The sequence below is a fragment of the Cetorhinus maximus genome, chromosome 10 (assembly GCF_964194155.1).
Source record: "Cetorhinus maximus chromosome 10, sCetMax3.hap1.1, whole genome shotgun sequence".
Lineage (NCBI taxonomy): Eukaryota > Metazoa > Chordata > Chondrichthyes > Lamniformes > Cetorhinidae > Cetorhinus > Cetorhinus maximus.
Window position 1 is genome coordinate 11,855,965 of NC_135888.1, and position 16,533 is coordinate 11,872,497.

Below are 16,533 nucleotides of genomic sequence, written 5' to 3' on the forward strand. Positions count from 1 at the left end.
ATTGCCCCTTATCCTGAGGCTGTGCCCCCATGTTTTAGATTTCCCGCCCAGCAGAAACAATCTTTCAGCGTCCACCATATCAAGTCCCTTCAGAATTTTGTAGGTTGAAATGAGATCACCTCTCATTCTCTTAAAATCCAGAGAATATAAACCTAAATTACTCTGCCTCTCATCCCAGGGACCAATGTCCAAATGCAGCAAGACCTGGACAATATCCAGGCTTGGGCTGACAAGTAACATTGTGCCACACAAGTGTCAGGCAATGACCATCTCCAACAAGAGAGAATCCAACCATCGCCCCTTGATGTTCAATGGCATTACCATCACTGAATCCCCCACTATCAACATCCTGGGGGGTTACCATTGACCAAAAACTGAACTGGACTAGCTATATAAATACTGTGGCAACAAGAGCAGGTCAGAGGCTAGGAATCCTATGATGAGTAACTCATCTCCTGACTCCCCAAAGTCTGTCCACCATCTACAAGGCACTAGTTAGGAGTGTGATGGAATACTCCCCACTTGCCTGAATGAATGCAGCTACCACAACACTCAAGAAGCTTGACACAGTCCAAGTCAAAGCAGCCCGCATGATTGCCACCACATCCACAACATTCAATCCCTCCACCACCGATGTACAGTAGCAGCGGTCTGTACCATCAACAAGATGCACTTCAGGAATTCACCAAGGCTCCTTAGACAGCTCCTTCCAAACCCATGACCACTACCATCTAGAAGGACAAGAGCAGCAGATGCATGGGAACAGCACCACCTGGAAGTTTCCCTCCAAGTCACTTACCATCCTGACTTGGAAATATATCGCTGTTCCTTCACTGTCACTGGGTCAAAATCCTGGAACTCCCTCCCTAACAGCACTGTGGGTGTACCTACGCCACATGGACTGCAGCAATTCAAGAAGCAAGCTCACTACCACCTTCTCAAGGGCATCTATGGATGGGCAATAAATGCTGTACATCACCTCCAATGCGAATATTTCCTTTCTTAAACGTGGAGACCAAAACTACACACAGCATGCCAGATGCGGTCTCACCAAAACCCTGAACAACTGCAGCAAGACTTTATTCTTGTACTCCAACCCCCTTGCATTAAAGGCCAACATGTCATTTGCCTTCCTAATTGCTTGCTGCACTTGCACGCTAACTTTCTGCATTTCTCGTACAAGCAGACCCAAGTCTCCTTGAACATCCACACTTACAAGTTTCACATCTTTTAAAAAAATATTCTGCTTTTTTATTTTTACGACTAAAGTAAATAGCTTTACATTTTCCTATAAAATACTCCATCTGCCATCCTGTTGCTTGTCTACGTCTCGTTGCAGCCTGCGTCCTCCCCATGGCTTACCTTCCCACCTAGCTTGGTATCATCAGCAAACTTAGATACATTACTCTCTGTCTTTTCATCTAAGTCATTAATATAGATTGTAAATTATTGAGGCCCCAGCACTGATCCTTGCGGCACTCCACTATTCACTGCCTGCCAATTTGAAAAAGCCCAATTTATGCCCACTCTCTGCTTCCTATCCATTAACAAATCCTCTATCCATGCTAATATATTACCCCCAATTCCACAGGTCCTTATTTTGCCTATTAACCTTAAGTGCGGCACCTTATTGAATGTCTGTTGGAAATCCAGATATACTACATCTACTGTGTCACTTTATTTACCCTATTAGTTATATCCTCAAAAAACTCTAATAAAATTGTCAAATAGTATTTCCCTTTAGTAAAACCATGTTGACTTGTTATAATCATAACATGCTTTTCTAAGTGCATTATTAAGACTTCCTTAATAATAGATTTCAGTATTTTCCCAACAACTGATGTTAGGCTAACTGGCCTGTAGTTCACTGCTTTCTCCCTCCTTTCTTGAAAAGCGTGTAATGCTTGCCAACTTCCAATCTAGTGGGATCATTCCTGAATCTACGGAATTTTGGAAAATCATAGCTAGCACATCCATTACCTCTGCAGCTATCTCTTTTAGAACCCTAGGGTCCCAGGGAGTTGCCGGATTTCAGTCACTTAAGTTTCTCTAGTACTTTATCTCTGCTGATATTCAGTTCCCTAATTTCCTCACATTTCAGCCCCTAGGTTATCATCCATTTCTGGTATGAAACTTGTGTCTTCTACTGTGAAGACAGACACAAAATATTTGTTCAATGCCTCTTGCCACTTGCTCATTTCCCCATGATAATTTCTCTTATCTCTGCTTCCAAGAGACCAACATTTACTTTAGCTACTTTCATTTTTATATATTTGTAAAAGCTCTTGCAATCTGTTTTTACATTTCTGGCAAGTTTACAATCATTCTATTTTTTCCTTTTTTTAAAAATCAACTTTTGGTAGCCCTTTAATGGTTTCCAAAACTCTCCCAATTCTCAGACTTGTTACTGTATTTTTTGCAACATTTTAAGCCTCTTCTTTTAACCCAACACTACCCTTAACTTCCTGAGTGAGCCACAGATGGGTCTTTCTTGCTGAGTTTTTGTACTTTAATGGAATGTATTTTATTTGAACATTTTGAATTGTTTCTTTAAATGTTTCCCACTGTTCACTTACCTCCATACCTTTTAGTCTATTTACCCAATAGCCAGTTCTCCCCTGATATCTATGTAATTGGCTTTGTTTAAGTTTAAGATTTTTGTTTGTGATTGGAATATGTCACTTTCAAACTTAACATGGAATTGAATGGTATTATGGTCACTATTTCCCAGTGGATCTTTCACTATGACATTATTAATTAACCCTGCTTCATTACACAACCTAGATCGGAGATAGCCTTTTCCCTAGTCGTTTCCACTACCTCCTGCTCCAATAAACTGTCATGAAAACATTCTACAAACTCATCTTTAGACCATTCTTTCCAATTTGATTGTTCTAATTCATATGAAGATTAAAATCCCCCATAGTCATTACATTTTCTTTGCTTCAGGCTCCAATAATTTCTTGTTTAATGCTCTGCCCAATGGTATAACTACTGTTAGGGGGCCTATAAACTACTCCCACAGTGTTTTCTGACTCTTACCATTCCTAATTTTCACACATACTGGGCAGAATTTTGCCGTCAGTGAGCAGGGGGCGGGGACCGCTCGCCGACGTGTAAAATGACGCGGGATGACGTCGGGCGGAACCCCTGATGTCATCCCACCCTATTTAAATTTTCAGGAAGGTGGGCCAGCAGCAAATTCAGCTGCTGGCCCACCAACCTGTCAATGGCCAATTGAGGCCATTGAAAGGATCATTAAAACAATTAAAGGACCTGCCCGTCCAACCTTAAGGTTGGCGGGCAGGCCAGGAGCCCCGGTGGCAAATAGAAAAAACATGAAACCTCATCCAGCGGCGGGATGAGGTTTCATGCAGGGTTTTAAACATTTTAATAGAGTTAGTATGTAAATTATGAACATGTCCCATCTCATGAGGACATGTTAGGGAATTTTATTTTTCTATTTTTAACATTTTTCAGAGTGTAAGCGATCTCCCTGAGGCTGCACTTAGCCTCAGGGAGTTGTGTGCTCTTTCGTGTGCATGCTCTGAAGAGTCATACGAACTCGAAGCGCTACCACTGTTTTTCTCTCCACAGATGCAGTTAGACGTGCTGAGTTTTTCCAACATTTTCTGTTTTCTTTCAGGTTTCCAGCAAGCAGTATTTTGCTTTTACATTATTGTATCACCTGTGTTAGAAGGTACAACAAATAGTTCAATTTTTTCTGCATATTTTGAATGCTTTACATGCAGGGATACAGGCTTTTATCAAGCTGAGATCTCTGAGAAGATTCAGGGAGTGCTGTTCAAGACCATCTGAGACATACTTCAAATCAGGAGATTTGGTATACAATAAAAGAGAGGGTCACAGGAATTGGAAAGGTCTGAGACATCAGACTATCAAACATGGCAATCAAGCTATTAAGGTTCATTCCTCAGAATTAATTACAAAATCTTGGACTCTGATAGAAATAAACAAAGCACCTTGTACGTCAAATACTGAAGTGTTCTGTGATGAAGACCCTGAGGAACAGGATGCAGCAAATCAAAGGTTGAATAATGGTAATGTGAGTGTTTCATGACAGGGCTATCACATTCACTGGCCAATTGTACTCAGGTGGTATCTCTTCCAAAAGGGACTAACGAATGGAGTGAGGCAACTATTGTGGTGCATGATGGAAAAGCTACTGACAAGTTTAAATATTGGTTGAATGTTCAAGATGATGGCACAATTGAGGGAAAAAGTGGCAAGTAAAAAAAGCGCAGTGCAAGTACTGATGTTGAGTCTGGAAGGGTCTCTAGCATCAGAAAACAATCACACACTGCAGAAAGTGTTCAATAGTGCAGCACTAGTCCTGGCAGACATAAAAGTCGAACTAGAGGCTATAGCTTAAAGAGATTGGATGACAAAATAAAAACCAAAGATCATTCTTGCAACAGAACCAGAAACAGAAGTTCCTCATGTTTGTGAAGTTTTGGCAGCTGCCTATAAACTTGAAGGTAAACTAATAAGAGAGGCAAACCAAAGGGAGTTAGATAGTTGGAGAGTTTATCCTGAGGGACCAGGTCAGGGTCAACCAACTTTGTCACCTAGGTGGATTTGTACTGAAAAGGTCCTTGCAGATCAGAATTAAGGTTAAATTGAAGCTAATTGCTAGGGGTTTTGAAGATTGACAGGGTTATACAGATGTTAGGATGGGATCTCCCACAGCTGATAAAATAAACTTAATAAGCTGTTTAGCTCTTTTCACCACATCTTTTCAGACAGGAGTGTTTCTGAAATCGCCCAAGAGGTAGCAGATGCAGAAGGAAAACTAAGGAAAATAAACAAATGTTTCTACGGCCTGAATGATGCTTCCAGGGTCTGGTAGTTTGTGGTGAGAACCGTTTTACTGAAAATACATTGTGTTGAACTAAAAGTGACCCCACAATGTTTTCTTTCTATTATAAAGAAAAACTTTCAGGCATTTTTGATGCATGTTGTTTTTTTAATGGGTGGTACTGTAGAATTTGAAAATGTGTTCTCAATAAGATTAGAATTTAAAATTGGGAGCCAGGCCTGTTGGGCTATTGAGTGTATTGGTTTAGATATTAAGCAGGGTAGGTCTGGAATAACTTAAAATCAATAATCCTATTTAGGGTAGCGTTACTCCAATCCCAGTTAATCATACAAGATCATCACATAAAGATGAGGTTGTATCTAAAGAAGAGAGCAATTGCAAAGCTTGAATTATTTGTGCATTCAGACTAGACCAGAAACTTGTTTTGATGCATTGAAATTAAGTTCTATGGGCAGGTTTTCCCAGCTGGCGAGCGTGAGTGGGTCCCACTCGCCGATCTGTAAAGTAACATGGGGATACGTCGGGCATGTGTCCCGACGTCATCCCGCATCATTTAGATGGTCAGTTCGTCGGGCGCACAGCCAATTCGGCTGCGCGCCCGCCAAACCGTCAACAGCCAATTAAGGCCCTTGAAAAACCAATTAACGTGATTGATGGACCTCACCTTACGGTTGGTGGGCAGGCCGAGAGCCCAGGCAGGCCTCGGAAAAAGCATGAAACCTCATCCACGGGCGGGATGAGGTTTCATGAGGGTCTTTAAATTTTTACGAAAGGTTTCAATAAAAGTTATGAACATGTCCCAACTCATGTGTCAGTGTCACATGAAGGGACATGGCAGGGAAATTTTTCAAACCTCTTTATTTCAAGTTTTACATCAGAGACAATCTCCCTGAGGCAGCGCTTTGCCTCAGGGAAATCTATGAGCTCTTTCGCGCGCATGCGTTGAGGGAATCCCCCCCCACCACCACACAGGGAGTGCATAGCGCTTCCTAGCACACGTCAATTGGCCCGCCCACTTAAGATGGCTGCGCGACCCCGACTGGGGGCGCCGATCGGAGGCCCGCCCGCTGACACCTGCTTCCCACTCTTCCCCCACCAATGAGGGGAAAATGTTGACCTATGATGCTAATCTTCCTTATGGGCAGTCCAGCACAGCTTATTTCATATTTCTAATGGGCAAGAATGGGAAATATTATCCCTTAGCTCAGGATGCTAAGAAAATAATATGGGTTAAAAACACTAAATACCAAAACATAAATATCTTCACAAGAATACTTACTCTATATTTCACAACAAAAATTATATATTTTGTTGTATGTGTGTTCATCAAAACAAGGAATTTTAGTGCTGGCAATATCCACCTTCTCTTTCCATTTGAACGTCGATAACGAGCACTCCCACATCATGGGCTGAATTTTGCCCTTGATGGGCGGGCGGGCCCGACCAACTCGGCAGTGGGCGGGCAGCCGATCGCCACCACCGAAACGGGCCCTGCCACCAGTTTACATCGTGACGCCCGATGGAAAGCACTATGCGCTTCCTGTGCGGGCGGTGGGGGGATTCGCCAACTGCGAGAGTGCTCTCTTTCGCGTATGCACGCGAAAGAGCACACATCTCCCTGAGGCTAAGTGATGCCTCAGGGAGATCGCTGAAAGGCTGTGTAAGATTAAAAATAGAACAATAAAAAAATCATTAACATGTCCCCCTCATGTGAAAATGTCACACGAGATGGGACATATTAATAAAGTACACAAAAACTTTATTAAACTTTTTAAAATCCGAAATCAAACCTCATCCTGCCAGTGGATGAGGTTTGTTAAAAAATCACTTACCCGCCTGCCCGTTGGGCCTGTGCACCAAGCTGAAGTTCTCACGGGCCCCTCAAAATCTTCATCAATTGGTGACTTAATTGCCTTAACAAGGCCTTTAATTAATGGCGGGCGCGTGTGCCGGCCTAAACATCGCAATGCCGCGCGCCGATGTCGGGACGCTCATGCGACGTCAGTGCGTGACATTTTAAGCACTGACGTGTGGGCTCCGCCATCCGCATGACAGCTAAAAAATTCAGCCCCATGTATACCACAGCTAAGTTAGGAGTAAAGCCTGCAGTGACATGTCTTAGCTCGACTCTCCAGACCACCCTGCACTCATCCATTTTTTCAGTTTTACACACCAGCCATCCTGTGGCCTCTTGAGTGAGATTAGGGACAGTTTTGAACTGTATGCCTATCTCCTGTAGAAACTGGATTAAGAATTCTCAAATGAATTTCACACGGAGCCTTACAGCTAGCAAGAGAAAGTGCACCTCTTAAGTTTGGCCTGGATTTCTCCGAGGCGAAATGCCAGGGCCTAACCTAATACACGTGAAGATAAACAGGACAATAATTGTTTGATTAAACAAGGAAATGCTTACAACAGTAATATTAAGATTGCTGTTCCTTTGCATTATGACTTCTGGTCTATTTAAACACTTATCTTGCACTTTCTACACTATTTACCATTTTCCTCGGGAAACAATCATCTAAATCAATAACATAATAGAAAATTACTAACAAATGCAAATACATGAGAAGCAAAATTTTAGGCAGTACAAAATTGCATTCCTATTTTATAAAAATCGTCCAAACTTTTAAAAGACAAGAACAATCTGAGTTAAAAATATATCCTGTTTTAATCCATGTAGTAACTGGCTCTGGAAAAGTTGAGTCATTGATCTAACTGTAAAGGATGTTTTTTTTCAATTTAAGGATTTGGCAGCCTACCTTTTTCCCAAATTACCACAGGCTTCTCTACAATGAGTGCAGCTGCAAAATAAAACAACAATTGGACTCCCACACTGTCCAGTTGACAAATTGTATTCCTCAAAGAAAATATAGCCATTGCAACCAAAATGGAATCAAATACTCATTTTAAAATTTAAAATTCCAACAGTGACCGCAGGCTTCCAGAGGAGTTTAGGCACTAAGTTCAATAAATAGGTGTTCATATGGGTCTCACTTCTACTGTGCATTGGTTATGCAGTGAGAACATTAACTGCATTCATTTTTACTTGTAAATTGGATCCGTGTTAAAAGCTCCTATTTTGTTGGAATTATCATACACATATAAAAACCATTCCTCTCCTTGCGCACGAGGCATGCACTCATACTTAGAAAGCACAAATAATTAACTAACCATCCAGTAACAGCAGGCCATCATGTAGGAATGTGCTCCCAGTTTACAGAACAAATCACGATTATCTCAAGGCTTTTCTTTATAATGAGCTGATTACAATAAAAATTTCATTTTCTTGCCACAAAACAACATTTCAGCTGAAATATGAACATAACTATCATTGCCATAAACTTAGATTGGCCCAAAAAGACTTACTAGTCACATTGTCTGGATTAAATTACGATTTGGACTTCTCCACAAATCACTGTAATAGGAAACTTTCTGAAAGTTTTCAAACGCTGCTGTCGGACTTTCCCACAGAAGTAATAGTTTTTGTGTTAGCAGGAAATGGGAGTCTCAAGGTACTATGAGTCAAAAACAATGATCTCCATATTTGGAGAAAATATAAAAAAAGTCCACATCTGGAAAGCTGCAATGCAACTGTGAAATACTGTGGACACTTCACAAGCAACAGCAGTAATGTAATTATTAATAATTCAGCTAGAAGTCTTGTCCATTCTCCAGGAGAGTTTTCGAGGGATGTTTAAGTTCACTGTAGAAGTTCATCCTTCCACTTACTCATAATTGGCTGCTAAAACAGCAAAAAGCATTTACATTACAGAAGCCCTGGGGGAGAAATTGTTACATCTCAGTAATTACGACAGAATTCAAATTTGTATGATATTTTTGGGCTTGTTGGAAAGCAAACTGCAAACAAGTTGAAATGCATTCAGGATTTTAGTTCATATTCCACCTTTAGCAAATGCTAAAAAGTCATTCAATTTATTCAATTCATAATTTTAGAAAACTAAATTTAGTGCAAAATTATTTCCTATAAATTATGAAATATGCAACAAGTTTCAATTGAGCTATGCATATACATTTCAGAAAGGAATTCTACACAGTTTTAAATTTAAAAAAAGAATTGCATGGAATTGTGTTGGCCGCAAGAGCAATATTTAGGAACTCTACTTCCAAAATGCAGTCAATCTACCTCTTTCCAAGTCGTTTTCAGTGAAAAATATGTTTGTAAATTTATTGAGCACTGTTTGAATTTTTCTGTTAAATCAAAATTAAAAAACAATGAACTGAAGCGTTTATAGACATGCCAGATTAAAAGTAACTTATAAGCACAAGGAAAGCTCATTAAAAAAATAATGTACTGGAATGGGATTTTTAATACTTATTTTGTTAAGCATTTGAAAAAAATCTTTATTTCTCCTTTGGTTATTCATGCTAAATACACTTCCCTGACTAATTGAGTAGGACACCAATCTACTGTAGCCAGTCATAGGCAAATTCATAAATGGTCTAGGTCTTAGCATGAACCACCCTGAAGTACTGCCTCTCCAGTAAAATGAAGTGTCCATTCCCCTTTGCGATGGTCAAGATGGAGCTAAGCCTAGCCTCATGGGGAATTGTAAAGACAAACTTGTGTATCCCTATGCTTTGGAGTGGATAAATAGCTGTCATAATTGTTTACATAACACTTTAAAATAAATTATTGGGTTTAAAGTAAACTTTGAAATGTCCTTCAGACTAGACAAGTGATATGAATGCAAGATCTTTCTATAGGCGCTTGAATGTTGGAAATTGATCCATTAAAGCTGTATTGTTCACTTGTTTTTGGTGTCAAACACTTGCAAGTTATGGTGAATATTTTTATCCTCTTGCACTAAATCAAAAAAAAATGAAGGTGAAGAAGGGATGTGAGGTGGCCACACCCACCATTATGGCTCCCTTAACTGTATCAGCCCCAAACAAAACTCAAGAAGACTTGCATAAGGAGACCTGCTGCCAACCTCCACCATAGAGGCAGTACTGTAAATGGCAGTCAGAGTAGCCATGAACTCAACTATGTCCCCTTCAGTGAAGGTCATGGGGGTGATCTGTATTATCATACAATGTACAGTTACATCAAACATACATCAGGGACACATCTCATCTGGGCCAATGTCTTCATCACCTTTCCCAGTGAACAGCAGCAGCATGACAGTGCTGTCAAATGTCACTGTAGTTCAGGATTTTTCAAAGTAAAGCTGTCATTGATGGGACATATTTGGTTGTTGAGGCCCCTAAGCACAATGCAATGACCTACATGAAAAAAAAGGGGTTCCACTCAGTCAGTGTTACCACCAACACTGAATTATGCAGATCATCTGCTTCCCAGGCAAGCGTCAAATTGGCCCTAATGTTTACTGGGTGTGCAGGGATAGAGCAGGAGCAGCATAGATGTTAGGATGGAGCCCAAAAATCCCTGGAGCATAGGGGCCCTGTTGAATTTAATGGCAGTGCCTCATTATCATGTTGGTTCCGACCTAACAGCTGGACAGATTGACAGGCTGGCTGTCAGGAGGCAAAGTCAGTGATAGATCATGGGGCAAAAATTTGGGGGGCGGGGGGAGTGAGGGGGTTGCTGGAGCAGTGGTTGGGAGGGAGGGAACGATTGCGAGGTAGAAGACTCAAGAGTGCATGTCTGGGGTCATCATTTCAGGAATATTGCGACATGACGCCGATGGTATGCTCTACAAAGATCCGGACATCTAAATTAGTCTTTGTATCTCTGTTCTGCTTCCAGAACCTTCAAGCATCTGCAGTCTAGAAAATTTGATAGCTTTAAACCCCTTCCTTTGTGTTGTGGGTGAAAATTCAAGTGCTCAATTGGCTGCCAAGGCCCTTTAATTAGTGTCAGCTGTGAACTTTGTGAAAATGCTTCCTTAGGCAACCTGCCGTGTGAGCAGGAGATATTAAACAGGTAACGTATACTGGAAGCAATTGAATATTAGACACAAAGGACCATGTGAGTGTAGTCAGTGGAAGTGCTTGTATTATACTGTTTTCTATTGAATTGTACACGATCAGGAATTGTGAAGATTTTAATTTCTGAAATAAAAACAGAAAATGCTGGAAAAACTCAGCAGATCTGGCAGCACCTATGGAGAGAGAACAAGAGTTAATGTGTCGAGTCGGTATGACTCTTCTTCAGAGCTGTGATGGATTTTATACAGTTTAAGAGGGTGGAGCAGGTGAAGCAAGATAGAAGGTCAGGGATAGGTGGGACTAAGGAGAGATTGACAAAGATGTCATGGACACAAGACAAAGGGAGTGTTAATGGGGTAAGGGCTAAAGTGAAAACACAACATAAACAATTGACAGGTAGCCCTGTGGGTGGGAGTTTCTGACTTGTTTTCATAACACACACATATTATAAACCAACTGGAATTTCTGTACAGCCATCATTTGTGGAAACTATTATGATTTCTGCCATTTTTGCTGCTAATATTTCTACCCACTTATCCTCTACTTGGTCTCTTAATTCCAACGTATGATGCACACATGAGAGCAAAACTAAAGCGAAACAAATAATTTACATGCTTCATGCAAGTTGTTCACACATATATTTGGCACTGCATAAAATTTACAGGCAGAATCAACAATTATGTTTAAGTCGTCGTCTGGTCACAAAAATTAAATGATGATATTCAGATGCAAGTGGAACAAGGTGTAAATCACAAATCAGTATTCATAAATAGACCATTTTCAAATAGATCAGCCTTGCAACTAACAGTACCTTTACTCAACATAGCCAGTGAGCAAAATCTGACTATTTTGTAGTTTACATCAAACATTTTGTCATGACACAATAACACTTTCTATCAAAAGGCTATTTGACCTTGCAGAGCATCACAGCTGAGCCTACCATCCACATATGCTCTGCAGGAACAAGTCCCCACCCTAGCCCACCAATACGGAGACTAATTGTAGTCTCTTGGTTAAGATCAGCTGACTTAGTACAGACCAGGAAAGAACATGCAGGGTTGTTTGCTTTGCACAGTATAATATCTAACATTTGAGTATTGATGAAAAAAGAGACATGTCTAAGTTTTTCCTCTTGCACTCATCAGGACACTTCGCAAGTTGCCGAGTTCATAAGTACAATGAATGACCATCTCCAACCATCACCCCTTGATGTTCAATGGCATTACCATCACTAAATCCTCCACTATCAAAATCCTGGGGATTACCATGGATTTAAATATAGCAAATGTATCATCCACATATTGGAAAAATGCAAGAGGTAGGAGGTTAGGTGTCATTCCATCGAAGACGCGTTTCTCATCGAACCCAACAAAGATTTTGCAAGAGCTGGGCCTAGAGGGATCCCGTGGTAACACCATCTATTTGGGCATACATAGTGTTATCAAAACTGAACTCAACTGTGCGAGTTGCCGAGTTCATAGGTTCAATGAATACTGATTCACAGAATGGTAGCAGGTCTGGATGGCCATGATATAGTGCTGCAGTGCAAATATCTATGGCTTCCTTAAGCGAAACATTGATGAATAGACTAGCAATGTCAAATGAGCACATGGACACAGCACTGCTATGCAAGTCCTGTACGGCCTTCGCAAATGTGAAGGGGTCCTTCACTGTGTATGCGGAAAACTTGGTCAAAATTGGTTGTAACATTTCGCCCAACCATTTGGCTAATTCATGTTGCGCTGAACCAACAGCCTTGGTTCAAACATGGACAAAAGAGCTGAACTCCCGAGGTGAGGTGAGTGTGACTGCCCTTGGCATCAAGCCAGCATTTGACAGTGTGGCATCAAGGAGGCCTAGCAAAACTGGAGTCAATGGGAATCAGGGGGGAAAACTCTCTGCTGGTTGGAGTCATGCCTAGCACAAAGGAAGATGGTTGTGCTTGTTGGAGGTCAGTCATCTCAGCCCCAGGACATCACCGCAGGTGTTCCTCTGGGCAGTGTCCTCGACCCCACCATCTTCAGCTGCTTCACCAATGACCTTCCTTCCATCATAAGGTCAGAAGTGGGGATGCTAACTGATCAATGTACAATGTTCAGAACCATTTGTGACTCCTCAGATACTGAAGCAGTCTATGTCCAAATGCAGCAAGACCTCGACAATATCCAGTATGGGCTGACAAGTGGCAAATAACACTCGTGCCACACAGGTGTCAGTCAATGACCATCTCCAACCATCACCCCATGATGTTCAATGGCACTACCATCACTGATTCCCCCACTATCAAAATCCTGGGGGTTACCATTGACTAGAAACTGTACTGGACTAGCCATATAAATACTGTGGCTACAAGAGCAGGTCAGAGGCTAGGAATCATGTGATGAGTAACTCACCTCCTGACTCCCCAAAGTCTGTCCACCATCTACAAGGTACTAGTCAGGAGTGTGAAGGAATACTCCCCACTTGCCTGGATGAGTGCAGCTCCCACAACACTCAAGAAGCTTGACACCATCCAGGACAGAGCAGCCACTTGACTGGCACCACATCCACAAACATTCACTCCCTCCACTACTGACGCACAGTAGCAGCAGCATGTACCATCTACAAGATGCACTGCAGGAATTCACCAAGGCTCCTTCGATAGCACCTTCCAAACCCACGACCAGGGCAGCAGATAGATGGCAACACCACCACCTGGAAATTCCCCTCCAAGTCACTCAGCATCCTGACTTGGAAATATATTGCCGTTCTTTCACTGCCCCTGGGTCAAAATCCTGGAACTTCCCTTCTAACAGCACTGTGGGTGTACCTACACCAGATGGACTACAGAGGTTCAAGAAGGCAGCTCACTACCACCTTCACAAGGGCAAATAGGGATGGGCAACAAATGCTGGCCCAGCCAGGGAAGCCCACATCCCATGAATGAATAAAAAAAGAAAGCATTTTTGTGCCATGACATGCACTCAACAAGCCTCCTTCTGCGCTGTAGCCATTCAATGATGGCCAAGAAAGAATGGAAATCATTCCAATTTGATGTCAACTTAACTAAAAGCCCTATCCTTGCATTATTCACTATGCAATGCTGCATTTCAATTTAAGGGCCTTAAATACAAAATTAAATTGATATAGGTAACTGGATGATTAGCCTGTCTAGTACAGTAAAAAGCTGCAGAGATTAATTCAATTTGTTTCAGTTGAATCACAATTCAGAACAAATGTAAACAAAAAGATTTGAATCTCCAGGAGGAGCTGCTTCAAGCTACGTGTTACAACCACTGAATTACTGAATGAGGAAACAGGCTTCTTCACAAAGGAAAAGCAGAGAAGAATTCAAAATGAACTTTCAGGCCGTTACACCATCTGACCCTGATTGAAACAAGGTGGTAAAATTTTTCACATGTATTCTGTCCACTCAGAGAAATGGCTGAAAGCACAATCGAAATATGCTTCTGCACAATACAGTGATAAAACAATGAGAGTTCAGACTGCACAAATACAATGAAAGAGTACACCTCAGCACTAAAGATGCTTTCCATTTCCAACGGGGTTGAGGTTTACTTAAAAAAAACAACTGCGAGTGAATTAGTCAGACAAAAGCCTCAGCTGTCAAACTTTAAGAATGCTGTAAAATGGCTTCCAGCTCTTGATTAAAATCAGGCTTACTATACAGTTGGATGTTTGATTTATTTACCATCATTAATTGAAAGTTAAAAACTGATTCAACAAAATCCCCAGTTAATGATTTCTGAGGAATTCCAACTCAAACTTCTTCCCCACAACAAATATAAATATATACTTGCCATTCCAGTCATATGTATTCCATGCTCTTTTGAATTGTTCATCTGGCACATCACAAGCTTCTTAGTACATTCCAGGCATCAACTCAGACTGCCCTGTTTCCGCTGCAGTTAATAGTTGCTCCACTCTCAAAGCTCCAGCTGATGTAGGCTTTTTTTCCAGTGTAATCCAACCCTGCCATGTCTCAGTAACATTCAGTATAAACTGGTAAAGAAAATCAGCAACTTTCAGCATGGCCACAGCTGGTGACTGTGTAGTCTTTGTCCTGCAGTTATCAGGTGCCTGCCCTTCACAAAGCAGCAAGAGAGCCCTTCCCTTGACCTCACAAAAACACTCTACTATCTGTGAATACAGTATTAGTAACATGTTAACCATGTGGCCATCCTTTGTTTCAACATTTAACCCTTAGTGCTGTTCTACATTTTGCTATTGACAATTCCTCTGGTTAAAAAAATCAGTTTACTATGAAGGTACATTGGAATCACTCAATTTTGACTTTTTAAACACTAACTCATTTTACACACACAATTCAAACCATAGCAACCAGACACACAAATGTATGGATTGTGGAAAATGAGATACAAGCAACAAAATACAGGCTTTTATCAGCCAGCGGAAGATTTGCTTGGTTCTGTAATATTCCACAGATGTCAAAAAGCTTTCTTCTTCCCAATTATTCCCAATAGGTAGGAAGGAGGAGTGAAAGAAGCTAACCTGTTTATTTTCTTCCTGCTGTCATTCAGATGTTTAATCAGATTTCTTTACAGACAATTTCAGGACTGGACATGTTAGTTATCCATTATTCACAATCCATTTCCCTGCCAACCACTCAGGCATTAGTGAGGTAAAAAGGGCAAGGTTTAGAAATTCAGACACGTGGCTTTAAGGACTACCTCTACACTTGTGTTTCCTGCTGCTAGCTACTTTAGGGCAAGCCGATTTTACAGCTGGGGCCTCAAACAGGCATTAGGCCCATTAATTGCAAATGTAACCAGCTCAGTACCTGTTTAGACATGAGTACTTCAGGTTGAATTTTTTGCCCTTTATCAATATGGCAGATGGCCTGAAAAGTGCATACTATGTGACTGAATTTCTAAGCCTGAATCATCAGCATTATTCGCACTGCCCTGAAATCAACTCCCACAGAGAAACTTAAATATCCAGAATGAATAGTGGTAGCAAAACAGGAACAAAGCAGCTAATTATCAGAATAAAGTGAATGAAATCTTATCAGAACAGCTTTTTTAAAAGAAGTACTCTTCCCAGGCATGGTTTCCTCTTCTTTAATTTGAGAGGGGTGACACATTACTGGGTTTGGCCAGATGTACATTCCTACATAACGTTACTCAGCTAATGTTACTTTATATGACACTAGGAATGGCGTAAGAGTGACACACCACAACCTGCCTCTGATTCTCCTTTCTTCCCTAGAATGGTATCTGGCCTCCTTTAGATGCCACCCAGCAGTGATCAAACTAAAACTGTAAACTCATAACGTATGGCTTTGTCCTACATTCCAGACTGTCACATTAATTTGCTCTGCCATCAGCTTTACCCACCACAGTTTTAAGCATGAGGGATGCCTGTATCCATTACCAGGTGTACCTGGTTTGTTTTCACATGTTTGAACATTGCAACACTGATGATACCAGAATGTTGGCATTACTCAGAGCAGACAGATGATTGTACCACAGAGCTCTGTGTGTACAGTAAATGTGCTTTTTGATATTTGTTATAATTTTCACACAAGCCTTTTATATAATCCTGCCAGCAGGTTTAATTTTAGTCCAAATTAGGCACTGCAGATGTCATATGGGTTTTGTTTCTATGACAACACAATGATATTCAAACTGGTTATCAAATCATAGTCTCTCTTATGCTCCGACTATCTCTTAGCTCATGGAATAATAGTCTCTTTAAAACAGGACCCAATTGAAACTACTGAATAAATAGCCATATTTATTAATTTATATTCTTATGTT

The 16,533-nt window shown here is 41.0% G+C and overlaps 1 protein-coding gene across 5 annotated transcripts in view; it reads right to left on the minus strand.

Moving 5' to 3' along the window:
• The window catches only part of LOC144685445 (disabled homolog 2-interacting protein-like), a 794,163-nt gene that overhangs the window by 175,671 nt on the left and 601,959 nt on the right, over positions 1-16,533 (minus strand). The window contains exon 1 of one of the 5 annotated variants that reach the window (XM_078549955.1): positions 8,210-8,319. The exons of the other annotated variants lie outside the window; for them this stretch is intronic. The gene's annotated coding sequence lies outside the window, so the exon portion shown is untranslated. Of the gene's footprint in view, positions 1-8,209; positions 8,320-16,533 lie in introns of those variants that run through there. 5 annotated transcript variants of the gene reach the window in all.